Source organism: Nyctibius grandis, chromosome 2, assembly GCF_013368605.1.
Source record: "Nyctibius grandis isolate bNycGra1 chromosome 2, bNycGra1.pri, whole genome shotgun sequence".
NCBI lineage: Eukaryota > Metazoa > Chordata > Aves > Nyctibiiformes > Nyctibiidae > Nyctibius > Nyctibius grandis.
The window spans coordinates 51157108-51183777 of NC_090659.1; the positions used below are offsets into that span (position 1 = coordinate 51157108).

Here is a 26670-nt window from a genome sequence, read left to right on the forward strand (position 1 = left end):
ATGGATCTATATGTTAATTACACATTAAAAAAAAAAAAGGTACTTTAAGAATTTCCCAATTTGGGAATTCCCAGTACAGCAACTGAAAAAGTCATTCTGACAGACAGAAAGTCTGGTTGCTTCTAAAATATGAGAGATGCAAAAACTGGATGCTGCTTCTGAAATGTGCTCCTGAAAGCTCCTGAGACCCCAAAATCAGAAGATATACAGCAAGATATAGCTAGGGCTCTTGTTTAACTTGATATGACAAATCCCAGTCCGAATCTGAGATGCTTCGGGGACCTGTGTTACACAAGTCTCTTTAAAAGCTGCACAGTACCTTAAATTCCTACCATTCAGTACAATTTCTTATATTCACGAACTGTAGAATATGTTTAGGTAGACTTCCCAATTCGTTGGGTCAGTCAAGCATGCTACACCTGGAAAAGTTTTTGTGCTGAGGCATGATTTTCTTGACAAAATTTGAAGGCTTTTTAAAAGGATAAATACACTATCCAGTTCAAGAAAACAGTTCAACAGATGTAAGAACTTTTCTCTTTTTTTTTTTCCTCTTCTTGTTCTTTTAGCACTTTTGTATCTCCATCAGCTTGCCAGATACATGCAAAAAATTTGCAAAAAAACACCTTAAAAGCACATGAAACATTCCATTAGTCTGCAATTTTAAGCCCTTTTTTGACCCAAATTGGCATTTCTATGCTTTGAGCTGAAAGCAATCATCTTGTTAAGAGGTGATATTTGTGTATGTTGCCTCCTTCAGACAAATTGGGCCTGAATTTTAAGACACCTACTTATTGATTCTTTCTTCTAACAGTAGAAGTGAGTTGTGCATCTTGGTGCTTTAGAAGGAGGTTTGTAGCTGTCTGTACGTGTCACACTGTTCAAAACAAGCAGCCAGTTAAGACTCCTTCTAAATATCACGGCTAAAAACTTCTACTTGGGCTCTGCCTAAATTAACAGTTATGGGGCATCTCAAACTCTGGTTCAGCAAGGCAACTCAGCTTAGGGACAGCACAGGAGCACATGTGTAACTGTTAGCTTCAGTCCTACTGAACTGAGCAGAAAAGTTAAGACTTCTCCTGATGTAGACTTTAAGACTGACCACGCTTCCTGGGAGACCTCGGATCACTTACAACTGCTCCTGACTTCAGCAAGGGCTGCAGGTGCTCAGTGACTACAAAGGACTTCTATTAGGATGTCTGAGTTCAGATTAAAGATACGTATTTGAAAATTTGACCTCAGGTATTTAAAGCCCATCTGCCCTGCCCTCCCAAAAGTTATGAAAAATCACGCACTAAAGCTAAAAATAACTAGGAGCCTTTTCTGCTATTTATTTGGCAGAGACTACCGTGGTAGCAATGCCCCAGTCTGAGGCATACTATTACTGCAGATTTTTGTCTTTTATTACAGTCCTTTGAGCTATTGTATTATTTCACCTAGACCACACAGACAGCTGGCAAGTGTTTATACTGCACAGTCCAGACCTTTTGATGTATGAAGGTCTGGACTTGAGGACCTGCATGGTCACTTTCTATCTTATCTTCCTAGCTATATGGAAAACGTCACTGGAAGAAGGAAATAATCCATATGCAAAGTTTCCAAGAATGAAAGTAGTATGGGTGGCAGCTGATTTTGAGGGTTGGTTTGGATGGTTTGGATTAATTGTTAATCCTCTCAGTATGTTTTAGTGAAATAATTATTGCTGAAATCCTCATAATGATTCTGTGGTAGTTCATCTATGTATCTCCCAAGTATAATGCTGAGATTATTAACAATTAGGTACTGCACATTTTATAATTTAAACACCATTAACAGCTTTATAATTAAAATGCAAACACAGGAGTAAAATTAATATGTTCTTGAATTGAACGTAAGCTTGGAAAGGATAATGTTCCAAACACTTTAAATGCCTTGATGTAAGAGTAGCATTTAATTCCAGCAAACCTTTAATTTATTTTTTTGTTTGTGCAGAACATAATATAGGTTACATACTTGTGAAAAGAGACAGAAGTCATCATAGTAAAGAAACAAAGTAATAAACCGCCAATCATTGTAATCTCCAGGCACTTAAAACATCTGAAATTCTGGTGCCGCCTTCTCCCTGATTCTGTGCACTCTACAGCCATTCTCATTAGCTATGTACCATCATGTCCTCTTACCCTTCTTTCTGTCCCTCTCCTTGCATTCAGGCTCTACTCAACCTGATTATGCCTTAATTTAAGATACTGTTCAGATTCAGTCCTTCACCTCTGCCTTCACTGTTAAAGTCGTGGTTAACTCTGCAGACTAGAATCAGCAGAGACAGAAAAACCCCTAATGGAATACAGAACATTATTGAAAGGCCAAGTGCCTCACATTACGCAATAACTGCACATTTAGTTACTGCGATTATACACACCAATCTGGCATGGTGCACAGAATCTATCTAGCACTATCAAAAGGATGATGAAGATGATGGTCTAAGAAACAGAATCACCGCACATTTAACACAGCCATGCATTCACACACGCCCTGCTCTGCGTTTTAATGTACTTTACAAACAGGCAGGAAGGGAAAAGCAAGAAGGGAAGGAACAAACTAGCGAATGCTGGTTTTTGTTAAAAAACAAACTGTAAAAGCAGATAGTAAACCTGCAGTAAAAGCTAACAACAACAATCAAAAAGCAGCTTGCTGTGCTAACAACAATTACCTCTCCTTAGTCAGTCCCTCACACAGTCTGTCCGTTTGTCACCTATACCAGTATGTGCTTTAGCAAGGCATGTTTTCTGGCGATGTCACCCAGAGAACTGGCTGAAGAGAAAGCAGGGACTGCTACTTAAAAAGGGTGCCGCTGCAGATAAACTCTGTTTTACACACACACATTAAGGAGTCTCAATTAAAAAAGCTATGTGGATCTTTACATATGCAACACTGAGTTTGACTCTTAATGAACAAGCCACTAAATCCAAATCATTTGAAAGAAAATATGCATCAAAATACCAAGCAAGCAGGCAAACAGAAGTGGGTGGCATTCTCTTTTCTTTCTTTCCTATTTTCTCTTCAGACCTAATCTAACACAAAGCTTCAAATGAGTAGTGGGATCTGTCTACATGGAGTTGATTGCACAGCCAGGCCTATATTTGAGAAACACTTAATTAGGATGATATGCTGTCCCTGTAGGGGAAGCCCAAATGCTGGTTTTTTCATCTATTGTTATGGATTTCTTTGAAAGTGTGGAGACAGAGTCCACAAGGGAGAAGACATAGCTGTCTTGGGGAAGAACGACAATTCTTTTTGAATTTCTTCAGCAAGAAGCAGCACTGAATTGCAAGATGCAAGATTGCCCCAGGCATATCTTTTCCAATGCAGACAATGATTAACAGAAGAAAGAAAGATGATATGAATGACTAGTACTACTGCAATTCCTTTTAAGCCACAGTAAAGCTAGCTACAGGGTCTGGCAAAGCTAATTTGCTGCTGGCAATTTCATCCCTGTCTTCTTGGGATCGAGAAAGATCTGTAAGTGCATGCCTGATTCCCAAGTTATTCTTCACTGAACAATTCAAGATGGTGAAAGGAAAAAATTACACATAAGCCCCTGGAGCATTCCATTGTGCCCTGCATTCCATTCTGCCCCAGTTAAATAACCCAGTCCGTGGTATCGCCTGCTTGCTTTAATTCCAGATGTAGGCACAATTGTGGTAGCACACCTCTCTAGACTTTTCAGTAATTGATCCTCAGTCTGCATTAAGACACATATCTGATACAAGAAAAGCAATGCTGCATGAGAAAGTGCATTTGCTGACTCTGTCTGCTTGATCTTACAAATTACCTTGTTCTCCCTTAGCGGGAGTTGGGGAAAAACATCTCTGAGAAGTCACTACTGTTCACCACTGACTCTACTCCAACATTCATCCTTTGCTGAACTCTGTAAAAGGGCACTGAGGACACTACACCAGAGATGAGAAGACTGTGGGTTCCTCCTCAATTTCTGCACACAATTACCCATGTGACCATGAGCATCATGTTTCACTTCTCGCTGCCTCTTATTCCCAGACCAGCAAAACCTCCTGCCTCTACCAGAAGACTCATTTGATTGGTGTGTGCTTCATACTGCTGTGCGGTTAAGACCATATCCCACACACCACCAGTACGTGTGCCACAACTTCTCTTCTTCTCTGAAATCACAGAAGCCAGGTGCAGTTGGTCAGCCCAACATACAGCCCACCAACAGCTGCTCTGGCCCACAGGAAGCAAGAGGAGTCCTATGACTGAATTTTGCTTGGAAACAAGTGGGGAAGAGTCTTCTCAAAAGAGTCTTCTGCTAACAAACAGGAACCCCACTAGAACACACATTCATCTCTCAGGGCCTAGTAACGTGACCATCAGCCTCTGCCCCTGGCACATCACAGGACAAAGTAGCTCTTTGACTGTGGAGAACTAAATACTTGACAAATGCTTGTGAAGTGCCCAACAGGATTCAGTTCCCACCCTGAAGGATACTGCTCTATGCTACAGCAATATTCAACGACAACAAAGGCAGATCTGCCTTCCTCCACCTCTGTTGACCTAGGAAGTTCAAGGGTGGAAAATCAAAGAACCACCAGTTTGTTCTTACAGTGGAAACAGGTAACAAATATTGGCCTTTCAGCATAGGCTGTACTTTAAATCTCACAAATTTCCAGAAACACATCACTTGTTCAAAGATGAACAAATCACACTGTCACTAGGCTAATGACCTTCCGGAGCTTCTGTGGACAATGCACCCAATGATAACAGAAATCCTCTGGCCAATATAATGAATCACCCACAGTACAAAACATAAGCACACCACTGATAACAGAATGTAGGATCTTGTCAGCACTTCATTACTTGTGAGGCTGAAGTTCCTTTTGATTTGTCTGCCTCTAATTTATTTCATCTTTGAACCTTTGCATTCAGTGTCCACAGACCATCACATATATGGTTAGAAAGCGGCCTGGTGGAAAGAGACCTGGGGGTGCTGATCGACAGCCGGCTAAACATGAGCCAGCAGTGTGCCCAGGTGGCCAAGAAGGCCAATGGCATCCTAGCCTCTATTAGGAATAGTGTAGCCAGCCGGTCTAGGGAAGTGATCGTCCCTCTCTACTCGGCAGTGGTGAGGCCGCATCTTGAGTACTGTGTTCAGTTCTGGGCCCCGCACTTCAAGAAAGACGTTGAGGTGTTGGAGCGAGTCCAGAGGAGGGCGACCAAGCTGGTGAAGGGTCTGGAGGGTCTGACCTACGAGGAACGGCTGAGGGAGCTGGGGTTGTTTAGCCTGGAGAAGAGGAGGCTCCGAGGTGACCTTATTGCAGTCTACAACTACCTGAAGGGAGGTTGTAGTGAAGTGGGAGTTGGCCTCTTCTCCCAGGCAACTAGCGATAAGACAAGAGGACACAGCCTCAAGCTTCGCCGGGGAGGTTCAGGTTGGACATTAGGAAGAATTTCTTTACAGAAAGTGTTATTAGACATTGGAATGGGCTGCCCAGGGAGGTGGTGGAGTCACCATCTCTGGATGTGTTTAAGAAAAGACTGGACATGGCACTTAGTGCCATGGTCTAGTTGACAGGGTGGTGTCAGGGCAACGGTTGGACTCGATGATCCCTGAGGTCTCTTCCAACCTGGTTGATTCTGTGATTCTGTGATATTATAGTAGCAATCACTAAAATTATATTACCTTATTCCATCCATCTTTCACAGAAGAAATTCGGCATGTGCATCCAGTTCTTTTTTAATAAAGCCTGAAAGACACAAAAAGGGCAAACTGTTTCTGACTGAATGGATCCAAATAAACAGGCTAGTAGTATAGGAAAAAATTTTGGGGGGAAAGCAATAAATATGGGAACAATTAAAAAAAAAAATCACTAAAAACTTGTAAAAAATGCAGTGTTAACATTTTATAACACAGGTCCTTTATCATTTGAAACAGAATCTGGACTGTGGATCAGTTCTGAGGAAACAGAACATAAGAATAAAGCCAAAAGAGAAATTTCAGAATCAGGTACTGTTACTGTAACATTTTGCACTTAGGGATTGTGATGTGTATCTGCCTTCTACTATATTAATGAAAATACAATGCATTTAACTAAAATGACTTCTCTATTAAGTCCGTAAAAGACTCAATACAGTTACAGTATAAGAAGCTCAATAAAGTAGCTTCTACTTCACGTCACCAGCAACAATCGAGATCTCCCAGCATAGTTTCTCAACTCGGCTACCTTGTCCCGTCTGCTCATTCCCGCTGCAGTCAGTGTTGGGGTCACTACATGGCACTGCAACTACTTCCCCAAGAGGATTCTCCATAAAACAGAAATGCTAACAACTGAACCCAGCCTCACAAGCGATTTTTACTCCCTGCAGGCCCAGACTCAACTCAGATGCTACTGGCAGAGAGATTCAAGAGCTTCATTTCTTGCTGCTAACACCCACAGCTCATCCTTCATGACAAGGAACATACTGTCCTGGGCTATACCAACATCAGTCACCACACCTAAGCAACAGACATCTTAATTTTTTTTTTTTCCTTCAAGAAGTATAATCAAGACATTCCCAGCATGTTTTACCCCATAAATCAATCAGTCCAGAATCCTTATCCAAGTTCATTGTCAAACAGATACACAATCCACATGGCAGGAAAGTACGGCAGCTAGACATGAAGGTTAACTTTAACCTGAGAAAGCCAAAGCCTTCCTCGACTCCCTCTGTAGCCAGCCGAATCCAACACCTACACCACTTAATCCACCAGCTATTGGGGTTAGGCCCTGAGCAAGGCCCCAAGGTGCGGGGGAGGCTCCCCGTCACACTGCTGAGGACTGCTCCTGCTCTGCCTAACGCAGCTGTCACACAGTATCTTAACATTTCACCCATGGTCTCTTCTTAGCCCCCATGGTGATCTTAAGACACGATCATTATTTTGTGAGGGCACTGCTCTGAATTTTCAGGTTTACAGTTTCCGAAATGATGCAAGAGCTGTGCTGCGACCCAACAGAAGGGTGTTTTATAGCGGTGAACTAGGAGCAGGTGCCTTGCATCCTGGCACGAGGGCAGCTGGGGTGCTGGATAGTGCAAAAGCTGCCAGGATAGAGAGCAAGGTGAGCTACACAGACAAACCTGGCACAGTGCTGTCCATATGGGGAGTAGCCCATGGAGTGAATTATCTCATGGCACTTAGTGCCATGGTCTAGTTGACACAGTGGTGTTAGGTCAAAGGTTGGACTCGATGATCCCAGAGGATCATCTTCCAGCCTAGTTGATTCTGTGATTCTGTGACCTTCACCAACTCACTCACTCCAGAAGCAAACTCAGAAGAGTAAAGTAACATGCAGTATAAAAAAGCAGGGGATTAGGACGAGGGAGCAAACTGGAGAGCGAAATGTGGATGAAACTGATGGGAAACAGGCTGGGCTACAGGACAGTCCGCAACAGCAGCCAGCTGAATCCTCTAGCTCACCTTCTCAGCCTTTCACCTTGAAGGCAAGAGACAGGCTTCCTCTAATGCAGTCCTACTGAAGTTACTATTTCCTGCTATAGCCCAGACATGACCACCTCAGATATATCGGGTTTTTTTCTTCTTTTTTTTTTCTAATGACATGAAAATCCTGTCAGAATGAAAGAGAATTTATGTGAATCCATGCAAGCTAGCTGCATGATTGCCCCTTTGCAGCATCACAGCATCTTGCAGGCTGAGACATTACAGAAGAACAGAAGTCAAACCCAGCAAAGCAACACTAGTGTGTTCAGCACTCTGCTGAATGATTACTCCACTGCACATCTCTTTCCAAGAGGGAACACGATCCTCAGCAAGAGGTGGTGGAATCTGACTTTACAGAATAATTCAGGCTGGAAAGGATAGTCCAGCTTTCTGCTCCAAGCAGGATTACCTCTCAGCTCAGACAAGGTTGCTCTGGGCTTTATACAGTTGGGTCTTAAAAACCTCCAAGGACAGAAACTGTTCAATCTCTCTTGGCAAGCTGTTCCACTGCTGGACTACCTGTTGTTACAGGTGCCATTGGAACCAGTAGTACAGTTATTTCACATTTCCAAAAGTGTTACAGAAGGAAAATAATTTATAAGCAACTGGTTACTGCACAACTGATGCACCACACAAATTGATCTTTCAGTTTCACACCTTCACCTCTCTATTTACACTCAGAATTACAGAACAAAGACATGAACTGTGTACCTGGGAGTTAGCAAATAACTTTATGGATCAAATTATTTATCTTAAGGCCAAAACAAAAGCTCTTCAACTAGTATGCTCTCCAGGACAAGACCAAGTATGATGCTTAACCTGAAATATCTGCCATTTTGCTACAACAGCCCATGTTAGAAATCTTTGACCGTGTTATCCCGAAACCATGGCAAGGCAACAGGTTCCTATGTGGACAAGATATTTCTCTAGCAAAATATATAGATGGGGTAAATATATAAATACATACAGTAGGATTAAGAAAGGTAAAACTTTAATTCACCAAAAAATATGCTGACCAGTCATAAGCAAAACACCCCTTAAAATATTAAATTCAGGGAAGATTCATGCATAAAGCAAACTGTTCAGATTTGTGATGCAGTAATTAAGATGTAATTTATCAGTTTACAGTGCTGTGTGTAAATATGAGGAAAATCAAAACTATCAAAGAAGAACCAGAACTGAAGTAAAAGGAATAAGATAAAATTAAAAAGCACTAAGACAAAATGACACACTACAGACTAACAAGAAGAACTTCCACTACAAACTGGGAGTTTATCAGCTGAGAAAAATCAAGAAGAAGGAAGACCTCTGTGTCAGACAATGCAGCCACAAAAAGGGCAGATACTGCATTAGGGCGTACCAGCCAACGTGCTCTTGGCACTACAAAAAGCAGCAATATGAGACTGAGTCAGGAACACTGGCTACAACAAGCTGAACGCTGCCCAACTCAGTCTCTAGCATGTGTAGAGAACAGCTTATGAGGACAACTCAGAGTCAGCCTCCCCAGAGCAGACCAAAAAATTGTTAAGCTCTGCAAAGTGGAGGTTGAGATGAGTTTCAATTTGCTCTCCAGAAATACATGACAAGGGCTAAACACCAGAGAGGTGAAAAAAGTGTTAAGATAACTAGAATGTTAACAAAATAACTAACTGGAATAACAGCAACCAAGAAAGCTAGTTTAGCCAAGGAAAACTTGGTTTCCATATAAAAGGAGTGTTATGCCACTTTTTAGACTAGACTCAACAGCTCAGGAAACTTCATCCAGCCCTACACTTCTATGCACTCATCAGCAAAGCATCTAAAATTTTTTACAAAACTATACCTCTTCACCGAAGTGGTCTATAAGGCAGCTCAAGTTGCCTTCTCTTTCACTGTCCAAGGTGAAGGCAAAACAAACTTGAGGTTCACTTCTATGACTGTCAGTTCAGATGAGAAGTAACAAAGCATTTTACTTACCCTGGCTTTTGGAGAGTTCCTCAGTGAGGACAGAGACATCTGACATCACTTGGAGCTCTTTTCAGGGTTAAATGTTATATGCAATAGTTCTTGGCAAAGTCATTTACTATTTTAAACCATTTTTATTTTTGTAAACTCAATGCAGGCACACAAAGTTCCTATTTGGTATCCTTTATAACTGCAACTGTATTTATTTAGTATAGTTATTTTTTCTTTTTCCATTCTAAAAGCAGGCCATGAACAGTGAAAGCTCCTAGACACCATGAAAGCTACTCACAAAGCAAGTCACAGCCAGCTACAGTCACAAGATCAAGCGCTGATACAACAGACCTGCTACATTATAACCCTGTAATATACTGTACCAGCATTCACCTTCAGGACATTTAATATAAATACTTAAACCTGGTAAGCTATTATTAATTTCACTTAGAATGAAGAAATGAAAATGGCAGAGATTATGAAGGAATTTAAAAATCCTATTTACAATACTATGACAAAAAATTACTAGTTCTGTGGCCACGTGCAAATCTCTTTTACCTCTGTGGCTTAGCTCACACATCTGTAAAACAGAGACAGTGTGACCTAGTAACTGCATCGCATTTCCCTGCTGGCAACTTATATTCGTACCTTGCTCACTACCATCAGGAAGTCACACGCATTTTGCAGAGCAACATTGGAAATTACACATTCTAGGGTGACTGCTTTAAATGAATCAGTCCATGAGTGAGATTTTTAGAAAAATACTGCAACTTCTGCAGAGAAGGCTACCTACTGATCTTGCAGCAAGTTCTGGCCTCACGCAGGTGCCCTCCTACTCTGCACCCCATTCTAAAAGTAACTTTGGTTCTTCAGCTACATTTCTAGAGTCTACCTGTAAGTTCTCTTCAACACAATCACCTTTTTTAATTGCACTCCAATTCTGTTGTGCTTTAGTACCTGATTAAGAACCACTTAAGTGCTAGCTTTAGCCATAACAACTAAATTGAACATCAGTAGCACATGCCCAGGTCGTAAGCCCAAAGAGCCCAACGTCACTTGCACATGAAAGATCCTAACTCAGCACCAACTCAAGCCCCTCTTTTTTACCCTATGTTGTACAGTTTTTAGATTACATTGCCCTGTAATAGCAGTAAGACCACAGCAGAGCGTGGTAATGCGGTACTGCAGACCACACCAAAGCACCAGCTTCTTGGCATGTTCTGCCTCTGGCCTTCTGCATTAAGAAATTATTATGATAGAAAAAAAGATTCTTCAAAGACTGCAGCATGGTTTTGCTTGATTAAAACCATATGAAATTGTTTTGCAATCGACTGATGATGGCAGTTCAAGCCTTAGTGCTTGCTGCAAGATTTTAAAAGCCATTCAGATCCTTCACTGTAAGGAAATGAGATATAGTGAGATTTTTTTTTTGCCCCAATGCTTGTACCTGCAACCAGGGTTACCACACAAACTGAGGAGAACACTCGTTCTCAATTAATTCTGCCACACCATTATTCCTAAATACTGCAGAAATTGAAGCATGTGACACCATTCCCTGTAGAGAAACCTGAAAGTGTGATACAAAACAAACATAAAAAAGGGAGTGTACATGTTCCTATTGAAAATCCCTCACTTTCTCCTCTGCCCCCCTCTTCTTTCCTCTTCCTCACTCACAGGAGAGCAGCTAAATCGCTCCAGGGAGGAACAAACTACTAACACTTTTCCCTTGCAATTAAATGTGTTGTCAACATCTCTGAAGGGTACCTGCAACCCATGACACCAGGTGTGATTCTGTCCATTAGTTAAACAGAGAAAAACAGAGCTACTTTGCCCAGAGGTTAGCTCTGATAGCTTTTATCCAGGCATAGTCCAACACACACGCTATTCCCATGGGAGTTGAGCCCATCTAAGCTACCGCGTCCAGTTGCTTGTACTCACTTTTCCCCTCTTCCTTCAGCAAAACTGCACATGTTGGTACAACCTAAACTACTTTTTTTTTTTTTTAAAATAGAATACTTGGACAGAAAAAAAGAGCAAAACAGAACAGTTTGCAAAAGGTACAATTTAAACAGAAGCACTTTGACAGAACCAAGCTGGGGAACGACTATATTTGCTGTTTACACTGGCAAACTTGAGGAGCAGGAACCTCTGCAGCAGACAAGCAGCTGAGGACGAACCACATGACAGTAGAGCTGCAAACAAATGCTCATTCAAAGCAAGCTGTCAGACCCAGTGTAGCTCAGAAGACATTTCCTGTAAACATATTTTAAAGGCTCAGGTTTCCAATAATCAGCCTATTCTTTTTCTAGGTCAAGAATGTTATGACCCCTGCTACAAACCTCAAGCAGACAGAAGGTAGAATACAGTGTGTGTCCTGTTGTGCTCTGTCTGATCTTCTCCTTTGCCTCGTGAAAACAAAATGCAGCATTCTTTTAAACTCTTTTACAAACTAGGTATGATTTCCTGAAGTCTTCCCTCATATTCCCCATTTTGAAATACCAGTCTTCAGGACTTTAAAAAACATCAACTCTCTTCATTCTGAGCAAAATATTATTGTGATCAATGTGGTAACTCTTTCTGCAATACTAACTTGCACAAGATGCCATCACCATTATATCAAAATATGCCTTACAGAAAAAGAGGAAACTTGCCTTGTCTTGATCTGACTTCCCCAGAATTATTTCAGATTTGCTTGTGTTATGTATGCAACCTGTACTTTCACAACATTAAAGTTTCAGCTATTTTCAGCTGCCGGTTGAGAAGAAATAAAACACACATCTGTGACTGTATCTGTATCACTGGTTGCAGCAGTGCTTTAGCATTCCTAATGCTAGGCTGTGTTCCTGAATGAGTCACAACTTCTTGTCAAGCAGAAACACAGTCACAATTTACCTAGCTCTGCACCTGATCTTCATGGAAAGAAAATCATAGTACACGTCAATACCTCCCCAGGTTGAACAAACATGGAATCAGAACCCACAGCACACCCTGACATCAGGTCTGTTCCTCAATGTCATCACATACACACCTCCACAAATCAGTCTAGCTACAGAGTGCTGTCCTGCAAAACGGGAAACGAGGAAAAGAAGATTACAAAATACACTCTCAAGGTCAGACTGGTTTGCACGAGTGGATCTTGTATTGCACATTCTATTTTAAATGTTAAAGAGACACCCTGGTTTGCTATTACAACCATGATCAATCCAACCATTTACTACGTGGTTATGCAGAAGAGATGAGGTGCATGAAGAACACCCAGGACCATGGTGAATCAACTTCAATAGTTTCGTAATATTGTTGTCAGTAAATGAATGGTGTCCCGTACCTAAAATTCTCACTTCTTTCATTTATTGTATTAGTGTCACAGTAAGATACATTTTTCTTAGCTACTGAATGCCCGCATACCTGTCTCTTTTTTTATCACAGGAGGCTATGCTTTCAGGATCAATAATATTACATTGTAAACCTAAACATCCAAGTAGTAATGGATGGAAACGATCTTCATGCAGTGTAACCAAATGATACTTTTCTGAGGGTGTTCAATTTTACACAAATCCCTGAGATGTTGACATTAAGATGGGTTTTCCTTCTAGGGTAATCCATTGCACTGACCTTGTTATGCAGACATATTTTATGGACCCCCAAATGCATCTTGAGGGCAGATGCAAATAGGAACACTGGGCACTCCAGCCATGAAATTGTGCAGCACAATATGGGGAAATCTAGGCTGCATTATTAATTTTTGCATATAAATAGTCACATGCTTACTGTGAAGACATTGTTTTCTTGGGTCCCAGAAACATGAATCACAGAGGGGGAAAAAAGTGCAAGTTGTAGGGAAGTTGGGAAAGTTGTGAGAAGTTGGGAAAGGTGTCATCATACTTTCAAAAAATAAATGCTGCAACACATTACACTCTCCATCAGCTACCATAGCCCTCCCAAATGCCTATTTGCCACCTCCCTTCTTTCTCTTAGAAGCCTTTTAGAGGTTTGCAAATGTTAATAGTGACAAGTAAGCACTGTGCTAGGAAGGAACTACTCTTCCCATTTACCCTGCATGTCTTGCTCATGACAGGAAGGGGTAGCAAATCTTCACACAAATTGAGCCAAATTACTAGGAAGTTCTTGTCTACTACGTATCACAAACATAACATCAGATAAGTAGATCTCACTGATAAGCGTTCTGCCCTCCTTTCCTCTTCATGCTAAATTTTATGTAATATTGATATTTAAAGACACCTCCAGCTTTTAGAGACAATTGTTATGTGTATCAAATTGTTTCTAGCCCTCAATAAAATCTTACCAGTGGCCCCTTGTGACATTTTTCGATTTTCCATGAAATTAAAGGCTCTGAGGATGTTTACATATCTGAAATATAAATCTCACTAACAAGCACAGAAAAGAACATTCAGTTCTTATTGAGCTATTAGGAAATACTTGCATCACACAAAAAAAGCAAAGCATTTACAAGGTAGTCAAAATTCAGTCACCCTGGGTCAAGAAGCCAAGCTCCTCCCTTCCTCAGTTCACACACACAGGTTGGCAGCCTCCCATCACTTCCAAGCACAAAAGCAGCCGCTCCCTTCAAGTGCTCCCTCTGCAAATGGAAGTTTATCCTTCCATGTGCCCAACCAGGTCCCCTCTCTCACGGCTCTCTGCACCCTGAAGGTGCTCAGCCTTTTCTGCTAGCTCCATGCACTGAAATCACATGGCGTCTTCACAGAACCATAGAATTGTTTTGGCTGGAAAGGACCTTTAAGATCATCAAGTCCAACCATTAACCTAGCACTGCCAAGCCCACCACTATACCATGTCCCTAAGCACCACATCTACTTGTCTTTTAAATACCTCCAGGGATGGGGACTCCACCACTTCCCTGGGCAGCCTGTTCCACTACTTGACAAGCCTTTCGGTGAAGGAATTTTTCTTGATATCCAATCTAAACCTCCCCTGGCACAACTTGAGGCCGTTTCCTCTCGTCCTATCATTTGTTACTTGGGAGAAGAGACCGACACGCACCTCGCTACAATCTCCTTTCAGGTAGTTGTAGAGAGTGATAAGGTCTCCCCTGAGCCTCCTTTTCTCCAGACTAAACCCCGGTTCCCTCAGCCGCTCCTCATAAGACTTGTGCTCTAGACCCTTCACCAGGACCTTTCTTTGGACTCACTTTGGACTATACTCAAAAGGATCCTGTGAGAGAGCTCTTCTTCAAGGGGAAAAACAAAACACGCCAACTGCCCCATTCAAACTGCCACCACCTCCACCTCCCTCTCCGGGGCACAGAGCAGCTGGCAGAAACAGGGCTTTCACAGCCGAAGGGGAGGAGAAGGGGGCTGGATGGCAGCAGCCAGGAGGACTGTTGCTGCCCTGGCCTGACAAAGCTCCAGCTGCCATGGGTCCCTCCCACCCACAGGCATCTCTGCCCTTCACAAGCCAGCCTGCCCCACGGGCAGCAAAGCCACATCTCACTCTGCCCACTCAGGCCCACAGGAGCTGACTGGTGGGTGGCATTTGCAGTTTCACTATGGAGAAGCCCTCAGATAACTCATTCAGTCTCTCTCAGATTGTATCCATTAAAGGACAATAATACTTGTGTGCATTTAATTGCAAAAATGCTGGTAAAAGAGATGCAACAATAAAGGATGTAATTTTACCATACAGCAATAAATGTGACAAATTAAGGTCATGGCACAGGGATACAATTTTGACTGTATTTCACTCTGATCCCTCCAGCCATGGCTTTGTGGAGCTCAATAAAATAAGCCTCTTGAGCACCTCTAGCAATGGTGGTCATGGCTTTCCTCCAGAAACCACACGTCTGGATCCTTGAAGCGTGGATTATACACTGTCAAACACAATTCCCTTCAATTCAACTCTCATTTCTTACTTTACCCACACCCTTAAGTGGCTACTTCCATTCACCATGTATTTTAGTGAAAATGCTATAGTTAAACTGACTGTACAAACCATTTGTGAACGTTCAGTAAAGACGGCAAAGCCCTGTAGGGTCTCTCATAGGATCCTCCGTAAGACATCACATTGCTTCAAGACAAACTTAGGACTAAAACTTTATTTAATTTGCTTCTGCCCATCAACAAGCAATACTTACTGCGGGGAAAAGCAAATTACATGACAGTATGAATGCTTACTCACACTGTAGGTTCTAAAAATGGCCAATCTGCAAACATGAGCACTCTCAACTTACTTTCTGGGATAAGGTCACAAGCAATTTCTGTGAAATTCATAAATTTGAGATCAAACTTGTCCCAGTTCCCTTCTATTCCCCAGCTGAACTGCACACTTCATAGGAGGGCAGCCAAGAAGAACTTCTAATTCTCCATTAGTCTTTCTTTCCAAAGTCCATTTCTGGTCTAGTTTGCAAGTCTGCCTCACTGCATATGTACCGGCAAAACAGTAGTCACTTTTCCACACAACTTTTCTGTGTAAAATCACTTTCCTGTAGAAGTATCAGTGTCTTTAATGTCATGACCCATGAGTCTACAAAGCTATGGGACAATAATTAGAAATCTTTCTTATGTAGGCAAAACCACAAAGGCCACATTCTCCCTATTACTCACTATCTCCTGTTTACCAAAATACAATTGAAAGTCATCCACTTACCCCAGGAACAGAATAATTAAATAAACTTTTCCCAGGCACTCACATTTGAGAAAGAGTTTATAACAGAAAGACCTCGTTCTAGCCAGCTCAGCTGCATGCATTTTTACGCTATGTATTCACAGCCACAATACTGATACTCAGTGACAGTAATACTCGGGATGCAATCCTTTTCATACAAATCCTCCATACTAACGCAAGGAGCTCAAAAGAGCTCTTTTTGCAAGCTTTCCTGAAACAACAGAAGACTCTGTCAGCATGGCATTATTTTTTTCACATCTTTCTATGTGCATTAAAAGAATCAACATTTTACCATGTTGGTCCATATGTCCTCAGAAGAAGCCCTTACAGCTGCCCAACAGAAATAACATCACTGCCAGGGAAAAAGTAGATCTTTTGCTTTAAAGTCAAATCACTAGTGTCTGTTTCTGAAATGAGGCAGAAGAAATCTTTTATAGCAGCTTGTATTTCAGGAATCTGGGGCTTAAAATACACTTACCTATCACACACATGAAACCTGATGAAGTTACTGGCTTTTTAGTGCCATCTAGAATATTGCAGTGTTGTCTTTTTTTTTTTTTTTAAATCAGATTTGCTGCCCAAATAACCTGCAGAAAGGGACATGCTCTGTTATTCATCTCTGCCATCTGGCACTAGCAACTATTTATCTAAAAGTAAATCTGAATTAAGGATCACGAACTCATTCCTTTTAAACTGTGTTTCACCCGAACACAGAAGGTCAATTCACAGTCATGAGAGACATCGAACCTATCAATTCACTACCATTTCTTTAAGCCTGCACAGCAAACTCAGAGGTACTCCGCTACTTTAAAAGATGAAGCACCAAACTGAAATGAAAACTAAGCTAATCCCACATTTCTGTGTCCCTATAAAATACAAGAATTCAGCACAGAAACAACATGTCATCGTAATCCAGGCCATAATCTCATTTAACCAGAGCAAAATGAACTATTTTCATCCTTACGCTGGCTCTGACTCCAGAGCAGGGCAGAGGGACTACAGTCATGAAGGACTAGTGAAGTGGAAACTCAGACCCTGAAGGCAAATGAAAGCACCATCATTGCTATATTCACAGCATAGGCTGCACCCTTCACTCTTTATTTAAACCAGCACATGCTTAAGAATATGCAAAGGTTTCAACAGACAAAAATTGAGACTGACTTTTTCTGTGTGACACAAAACCTCACACAACGCAATGAGGTGGGAGCCCCTCTAACAGTTTGGGCCTTCCAGGGTGATCAGGACGTGTTCCCCACCTCCCCCTGTGTCCCCCTGCTTGAACTGCTCCAGGCTTAAGGGAAGAGGTTTTCAGGACACAGTATAAACAAAGATTTAACAGTTCTTTCCCCCTCCGCTTTAAAACCAGGCAACAAATGTAATCCAAACAAGACGACTTATTCAGAAAACACAAAAAGGGACAAAGCAGATGCCCTTTAGGTATATACACATGTACAAATAAAAGACTCCCAAAACAACTGATGTAAAAACTGTAATTTCTAAAAATTATGCAAATAAAAAGATGAGTTCTCCGACAAACAAGATGGCTCAGTATTCAAACAGCACTATTCACACTGCTCACATGCAAGGATTTTATTCCAATATAACTCCAGTTTCCAGGGGTTTATTTCTAACATGCAAAAAAAGAAACAAAAACTTGTAAAAAAAACAACTCAAACAAACTTGTTCCTTTTCAGATTTAGAGTTGAAAATAGAAATGCTGTGCTGTTCTGTGACACAAGGATATGCTACACAAACATCAATATACTGCTGCTTTTTTATATACTGCAGAGCCCTCTTTCAGAAAGTCTGATGTTAAATAGCAAATCACCGTAGAAAACATGGCAATCATTTTTTGTGAAAAAATCATTATTCAGTGCATGGACCATCTTCTACTCTGTGTAAAACTCAGCATCTGATACAGCAGTGCTCCAGTGCATCCATATTAAAGATGATTCACATAAATATGTTTCGATAGTAAGACTGGATTTCCCCTAAGTTCTTCAGCAGCCATTTAGCTAGGATGGCTATAAATCATTGCTGACGTAGCTTTTGTGTAAAACAAGAGTGTAGGTGCTTCCTCCCACTGAAGGTCTCAGAACTTCAAGAATTTTGGAGAAAAGCTTTATTTTCTCCATGTCCCTCATTTCTCCACTTACTACCCACAGCAACAGCTGTGTTTCCTGCAGAGTCATTTCCCCCTGCCACGGCAGGGAGAGGTACAACAGCATGTACAAGGACGATGCCACTGCCCGTTTCGAAACTTCTGCTCAAGGACTGAGGAAGCAGAACACACAAGAGATCAGAGCTAATCCAGCAGCTTTGCTTCCCTTGTGCCAGGAAGGCAGACAAAGGGCTCAGAGTAACACAGTTAGGGCACGGCCACAAAGGAAGCCACAGAAAAAAGCAAGAGGTTTTATGAAGGAAGAAACAAATAGAAGTACAGCTGAACACCCCACCTGTCATTTGCAGCACAAGCAGCACAGGAGCGAAAGGGAAGAGCTGAACTGCATGAGCTTTACAGCTTTGCACCATTTCAGGCTTGCCGAGGGGGAAAACCTATCAAGGGGAGAGAATCATTGAACAGGTTACAGCAGAGCAGCTGAAGTGATAATTGAAAAAGGGGGCTTAGATTTCAGCAGGAAGTTTGCAAAAGCTTCGGCGAGGGCAGAGATAACAAAACATGGCTCTGGCATAATGCAGACACCAGTACCTGAAGGGAGCCTACAGGAAAACGGGAGAGGGGCTTTTTACAAGGGCAAGTAGTGACAGAACGAGGGGGAATGGTTTTAAACTAAAAGAGGGTAGATTTAGATTAGATATTAGGAAGAAATTCTTTCCTGTGAGGGTGGTGAGACACTGGAACAGGTTGCCCAGAGAAGTTGTGGCTGCCCCCTCCCTGGCAGTGTTTAAGGACAGGCTGGATGAGGCTTTGAGCAACCTGGTCTAGAGGAAAGGTGTCCCTGCCTGTGGCAGGGGGGTTGGAACTAGATGATCTTTAAAGTCCCTTCCAACCCAAACCATTCTACGATTCTATGATTCTATGATAACAGACCGTGGAAGCACCAGTGATGTCCTGTAGGTTGGGAACAGGAGGGGAGAACAGTGAGCTGGGATCTTCTGCTTGGGTTCACTGGAGATAACAAACCTTTACTACAGGAAAGAAAGGCCAGGGAGATCATGAACTCTCACGCTTCAAGTCCTGCCAAAAGTACAGGCGAAATGGTTTCAACAGCTTCTGCCACTTGTTGCCTTTACGGCCTGATGCAAAGCCAGCTTTAAGCAACACAACCTAACCTTAAGGGTGCCTGGAGCGCAGGCTTTGACAAGCCCTATTATACTTATTACAAAATCCCTGCATAGAAGGATCAAACACAGCTTCCTTTGCTCTTAACAAAAGTTACAATCACTTCCCTGCACAAATCTCTCCTACCCTGGATATTTACATTTTAGTTGTGACTTGTAAATGTATCCAAAAGAAGGCATGTAATTATCAAGATAGTATCACAACAAATCACCACTAAAACTGCTTTAGTTCTTCCCAGAAGCCTTCCAACTCACATAAAGCAAACTGCCTAGCTATCTTACAAGGCTGGGCTTTTGGTTCTTTTTTCGGCTGACGGTCTTTTTCACTTAGTGGCATGCCAGCAGCAGACTGAGGGGACATAGCGGGCAGCATGGGAATGAGATGAATCAGAGGGAGTTCTCTCTGGTGGTCAGCACTTGCACAAAGAGTTTATGGACAAGTAGGATGGAGAAGCTGTCTTCAGGGTTGTGTTGACTCAGGGGGCTGTCATTCTGTTTTTTAGATGTTAAGCACGTTCTTGACATTTCTTTTCAAAATGTTAACTGTTAATCATTTAACTGCACCCACAATGCATTAATAAAGAAATTATGTAAACTCAATTGAAGATAATTGAGTTCTATTATACTACATTGTTTGTTCTAGTTTGACATAACACAGAATTCGTACTCTAAATGCATACACGCTTCCAGGCAAACATGAAGGCAATCACAATTCTGACACACAATCATCTCAGAAAACAATAATTCAGATACAAATCAGTGGAAAAATTAAGACTGTAAAGACTATTTTATTTGGACTTGTTTGAATTTGGGAGGGGAAGGAAAGACTGTCATGTGCCAGAACTTTGTTAAGGAGCAGCCCTAAAATCAACCCTAGCATTGTTTAAACTAGCTTGCATTTATAATGATGTAACATGAGAAATATTTTATATCAGAAACATAAATAATTAAAATTAGTCACTAAAATTTTGCTCTGGGAGATGAGTGTCCATGAGTGACATGGTTTTAAAAACATCTCTCACACTACAGTTTTCTAAAGTTGGATGCCACAAGAAGTGTAAAGATACTACAAATGCACTAACAAACCTTACTTTCCATCTTATCAAGAAACCTAATCTTTTTCAAAAGAAGAAACACCAAATCTAGTTAATTCATAGCAATGAAAACACTGTGCATCAGTGAATGCTATAATGAGCAAATAGAAGAAGAACCTAAAGTATGCTGTCATTTTTAAATAACTTTACTACAGCACCATATTTCTTTGAGAGGAGAAGACAGTGGTCATTTTAATGCAAATTCTACAAGGAAATGAGTGGTAGTTTCAAGTAGCTGAAAGTAAGCTAGTAAATGGTCGGGTTTTGAAAATATCCTCATTCTCACATTCTGAAAATAATGCAAATCCAAAATAAATGGGGAAAAAAAAAGAAGGGGAGAAAAAAAGGAAAGGAAAGAAAAGAAAAAAAATTAAGATAAATTCATTATTGCAGTTCAAAACCAGAGTCTCTAATTTAGAAAATCTCTTGTGGGGAGTACAGCAAAGGCTCAAGATTCAGTGGATTCCAGATGAGGATACTTAGCAATACGAGTCTAGACTACGTTAAAATTATAGCACCAAAGTGAATAAAATACCAGTAAAGCCACTACAAAAAAATGTTTTACCGACTCTGCATATGTCAACAGTAACTAGAATATGTCCCACTTTTTGCACATAAGCAATTGTCAGAATAGGGCATATATATATATAGGTATGTATATATATGGGCTTTTAGTGGCACAAAATGAAAACCATCCCAATATCTGTAAGTATCATTTAAAGAATTTGAAGACACTCTTTACATCCAGGCACTGCACAGATCACAGCATGCACACACTCCCAGCCTGAATAATGAAGGCAAAAGAACACTGTGATTCTAAAGGTAAACAATTATTTTTCTATTTCTAATGCCACTGTTTTTTATTCTATTAACACAGAAATTCAAAAGTCAGCCAATTTAGTTTTAAGCAAGAACTACAGAACTGCAGCGCTCTCCAGAGAATAGGGATGCTTAAAAACTGGTTGTTTTCCTTGCCCTACTGTCTAGCAGCACTGTTTCTTCGAAAGAGGTCTTCTGTCCTTAACATGGCTGCCGTGCCTTACATAACATAAATGAATGAGAATATAGTTATTTTGTTTCCTGGGACACGCACTGCCCATTAGCCATGTGATTCTCCATATGGCACTGCAAACAGCAGAGACAAAGCTTTGCAGCAACGCAGCTCCAAAGATGAGCATCCTCTGAGAATATGCAGCGGCAGAAAGATACTCAGGCTTCCCAAGCTCTAAATTCCCTTTCATATCTTTCTCTAGTAAATAACAGGCATTCTTACCTTAAGAAAACAATAGCAGTCCTCAGTAGAGCCTCCTCTGTTTCATCTGTGCTCGTAAAAAAAAATCTTGGCGCAACCGTCTGCTGCAGCAGGTAATCAATACCATAACCTGCTGCTGCTGCCAGAGCGGCTCCATCTGAACGCCAGCTAACGTGAATGCTGTCAGAGTGAGTCACACCAGTGACTCAGAGCAGATGCAGGGCTGCAGGAGGAGTTTAAGTTTCAGGGCTTCCTCTCGCTTGCTCCCGCTCTGTGTCGCGCAGGAACGCGTGCCTTCGCCGTCCGTCTGTCTGTGTACGTCCGCAGGCTGCCCCAGCTTTTTCTTTCAGCAGCAAGTTTGATTTCATCCTCTATATAATCTTTTTGTTTGGTTTTTTTTTTTTCCCAGGATGGCAGTTCTGTTTCTTTCTTCACTGTAAATATATTTACCTTGAATGCAAAAGCTTGCTCTGCAAGTCAGGTCAATACTGTGGTATGTTTCTGCAAAGATATCTGTGGGCTCACACCTCTCATCAAGACTAGGGGAAGAACTCAAATACCCCAGGAAAGATTCTAAAACAAAAGTACTGAGTGAGGGCAATATCCATTTATTCATCACAAGTTTATAGCAAAGGGCCTCCGATTTCATTAAGTGCTCTGGGGACGACAAATTTGGTCTCAAATGCGGTGAGATAAAAGAACTGTACGAAGGACTATGGGATGCACATGAGCAGAAATCCCATGTGCTTGACACCAGTTTAGCGGGAAGAAGTGCCTATAGGAACAGAGCATAGCTGCGTTATAGACAGGGGCAACACATTCGGATTTAGCGTTGAATTCTGGCAGCCTCCCCCATAGCGATCCATCTCACTAGGCACTGATCGCCACAGTCAAAGAAGCAATTTGATCACTTATTTATTTCCCAGGCCTGCCAGACTCCTTACCACATACAACTGAGAACAGGCACCATGAAACCAAATTTAGGCACTTAATGCTAGACAGTGTTGATACGCACTGCTGTACTGATTACGCTTTATTTCTGAAAGGCATGTTATACTAAGCAGTTGCAGTGTTGAGCAAACGCAGCCTTGAAAAGAGGCAGATGAAGCCCTCTACTACTGAGCCAGCAGGTCAGCCACGTGGAAACAGATTATGGTGGGATGAATCAAGATAGTATTGTCAAAAGAAGCTGCTGGGCCCAACGAACAATGCCATTAAAATGTGTAGGCCTGCTTAACAGCCATTCACATAAACATTCCAGATAGCTTGGGAAAAAGGCACTTGGTTTATGTCAAAGCATTTACAGCAGAACATCTTTCCTCATACTTACCAAATGTCCAGCTGGCTATTGTCCAGATAAACAGATTTGTCTTGAGATTTCTCATGGAAAAACTAGTATCAAAGCATGATTTCCATGGTTCTGTGGTTTTTGTCTTTTTAAAGAATTCCTTCTTTTGCAAAGCCCAATCAAACAGAAAGGTAAGCCTACCCATCCAATCCTAGTATGTGCACAGCACTGTTCAGTACTGTATCTGGTTGTTATTAAAGCCGCTGAACGAACTTCGTACTATTGATGGCGAATGCTTACTCTCTCCGTGTCTCTCAAAGCAGCAAAGAACACTGGCTTGTCAGGGATCAGGAGATGAGAAGGAATCAAGCTCAGCAAAACAATCCTTGAAGCATGGTCATGGAGATAACATAAACAAGAGGGATAAAGAATAGCTGGTGTCTATGAAGATACACTGAACTAAACTTTTCCCTCTAAAACCATTAATATTCTATCTATCACTTGAAACATCTTCTGTTAAATCCCATCTTTTCCCTCAATTTACTAATGACAGTGAATCTTTACTCCTGTCAAGCTTTCAAGGCTTTATCTTTGTGTCTTAAATGGTTAAATAGGCAAAAGAATGCTGAAATCCACAGCACGCCTGGGAAAAAAACAAAAAAAACAAAACAAAAAAAAAAACAACAAAGAACAACAGCAACAACAACAACAAAAAAAAACAACCAAAGACCCCCGAGATTTTAAACAGTAAAACTAACAGCAAGACCACAGTCCAAATGGCGTCTGTGACACAGGCAGAGAGGAAAACAAAACTGAAGACAAAACTGGATGGTACTTCAAATGTTTGGGGTTTTTGAGAGGTGGTGGTGCTGGATTTTGTTTGTCTGGTTTTAAATGTATGGGACGCAATTATACATCTACATTCAATTTTGTGCTGCTGTCCACCTGAAAGCATAGATTTGGATCAAAGATGACTCAAAGAAAGGAGCTGTTAAAGGCCTCAAAGAGATAAAACACACAAGAGCAAGCACGCACTGTGTAAAACGCACATACTTGCCTCAGCTGCAAATGACCTCATCTACAAATCAGAAGTGATCTAGCTGCTGTAGCAGTGCTGCTTGATTTATCAGTCTCCTTAGCTGGGCCTTCTACAGTAGAAAGGGTTTGGATCCGGGGTCTAAAAGTGGGAAAACCTGAGGCTTCTTACCCCAGAAGAGGTAAAACCCCCAAAACTGACACTGATGTAGATGAAATCTTGCACAGGAATTTAATATATCTTACTGAACTAAACACTGCTGCAAGAGATTTTGCATTAAAAGGCAGTGTAGATTATTATACACTCTTTAAGAACTAGAGATAATAGTTCTTCCTTTTTCTCCTTTAGGAAACAAGCAAGCAAAGGCTTTTCTATAGTACCTATTCAACATGGTGCCCCAGAATATGCTAGACTAAAGAATCCTGATCCTCTTCATCATCTCCATGTCTCTGGGAATTTGTTTGATTGGGTTTTTTTTTTTAAAAAGTCATCATTACACCAATGATGGTGGAAATGGTTTCCCACAGCCTCTTCCAGGTTGTCAGATTCCATATTAACCTGCTTCCTCATGAAAGCTCAGTCTACAGTCAGATTGTCCTTACTGAGAACACCAACCTCAGCTCCTGTTCTTGAGCCTTTTTTCTTCTAACCTATACTGTCCACGGAAAAAAAAAAAAAAAGCATTTATTTTCTTCAAGGACAGACCTGGCTCCCAATGCAACAGAGTAACAGAAGCAGACTGAGGATCACTACCAGTATCCACAGTGATGCCTCCCCCTCGCCTTTCCCCCTCACCCTCCTAGCCTTCCAGTCAGCTTTCCATTAGCTGCATACTCTGCTGCATCCTAATGTTTTGTAGCCTTGTTTTTCCAAACCCTGTGGAAAGGTGGGAGTTCGGAGATACTAATTTTTGAGGAGCACTGTCACATGTTTTCAAAATGTAAAGTAGAGCACATTTTCTGTACAGGCTCATACTCCCTTTATCGTTGTTATGGGCATTACAGTACTTTCCAAAGGCCCTCACCAGCAAGCAGCCACACATGGAGGTGAGCAGACGCACAGTAGAAGAGACCCACTGCAGAAGGAGCACATATTTTGAAAAGACATATAGGCAAAACATTGAGAAGGGAAATATTTTTGCACCATCTTGCAAAGCACAGCTAACTGACTTGACCAAGGTTGTTCCACATGTCCATAGCAAAGCCAAAAGCAGAAACTAGTATTCTGTATCTTGCTCACTAGACCATCAGACTTTCCTTCAGGTGCATCTCAGTAGTAGGTTCATTTCTTCCAGCTAATTACCTTTCATGGGTATTTTGATATGTTATGACAAAAGCACTGTTTGCTTCTCAGGAAAATTAAAACTCCTGCTGGGACAAGCATCAGCACCAGAACCTTTATCCTGAGCAGACAATGAACAGAGGAAGCGACACATGAAAGCAGACATTTAGCGATTGAGTACAGGAGGAGGGAAGAGGATGCACTTATTCATCACATTTATCTCAAAGCTTCTGAAGATAACCGGACACACTATAGCAGCTGAACATTTTACCGTCACTACATCATCCACCAATGTCTCAGTAGCATCTTAACCTCACCTCTACAAAAGCAGTCAGCAAAACAACCCGCAAGAGGCTGTGGGAACCCATTTCCACCTAACCACACAAGTACGTCTCTTCACTGAGGTCACCTCCTCAAGTTATTGCTATATCTACGACCCAAGTGAAATACACTTTTTATTTCTCTTGTAACAATCCAAAGCTACATACTCTGCACTGGGAAGAGATTACAAAATTAGAAGCTGCCTGTAACATACTGCAGGCAGATTTCAGACAGAAGTACTTCTGTTGTGCATCTAGTGAAAATGAACGAGACGACTTAAATGCCCATTTCCTCTTTATGGTCTGTTCTCAGCAGATGAAACAAGAGACTCTGAGAGACAAAGATCAGAGAACTTGGACAAAACAAGATGAGAAAAATATATCTCATAGCAACAAAGATGTACTGACCAGATGAGAGACTAGTTCACAGACACTACTGTGGCTCCTGCCTATACAGACAGCAGTGACATTTGCTGCATGTGAAGGCTTGCTTAGATAAGGACTCCCCAAATTGCACTTGATGTCAGCATAGTGTCAGCTGATCTTTCGGCAGCTGGCTTGCTCATATCTGTCCCACTTCTGTTCTCTTTTTCTCTTTAATGCCAACATCTGCCCATGTTTTGCACTGACAGAGAAGTCAGCAAGACCCTAATGATACATTAAACGTCATAATCAAGGGATGCACCATTTGCAATAACCATGTGCCCAATCTCAATTCTCCTTATATTCAGAGCTCTGCTTTTTTTCCTTAAAAACTACATGGTGCAAGTGTAGAAACATCTGTAATCTCAGATCTTATGTACATGCCTTATAGATCACTTTTGATAACAGAGAAAGCGGGTAAGAAAACATCTGGTCCCTCCAGGCTTCCAAGAATATTAAAATTTGTTGTATCAACATAGACACAAATTTCTGATTCCAAACTAACTTTAATTTTCTCTACAATGCGCAACTATCTCTCTGTTTCAAATCAGCATGCCCCATTTTCTGCACTCACACAATAATTTCAATTGAATATTGATCTATGAATCCTGACAAAAAGAGACACCCAAACCCA

At 41.4% G+C, this 26670-nt stretch overlaps 1 protein-coding gene across 16 annotated transcripts in view; it reads right to left on the minus strand.

Annotated features, from left to right (window-relative positions):
• INPP4A (inositol polyphosphate-4-phosphatase type I A) overlaps window positions 1–26670 on the minus strand; it is a 142222-nt gene that overhangs the window by 80907 nt on the left and 34645 nt on the right. For 13 of the 16 annotated variants that reach the window (XM_068395654.1, XM_068395658.1, XM_068395669.1 and 10 more), the window contains one exon: window positions 5672–5735. The gene's annotated coding sequence lies outside the window, so the exon portion shown is untranslated. Of the gene's footprint in view, window positions 1–5671; window positions 5736–21709; window positions 21785–26670 lie in introns of those variants that run through there. The other 3 variants (XM_068395655.1, XM_068395659.1, XM_068395657.1) reach the window with 1 other exon arrangement.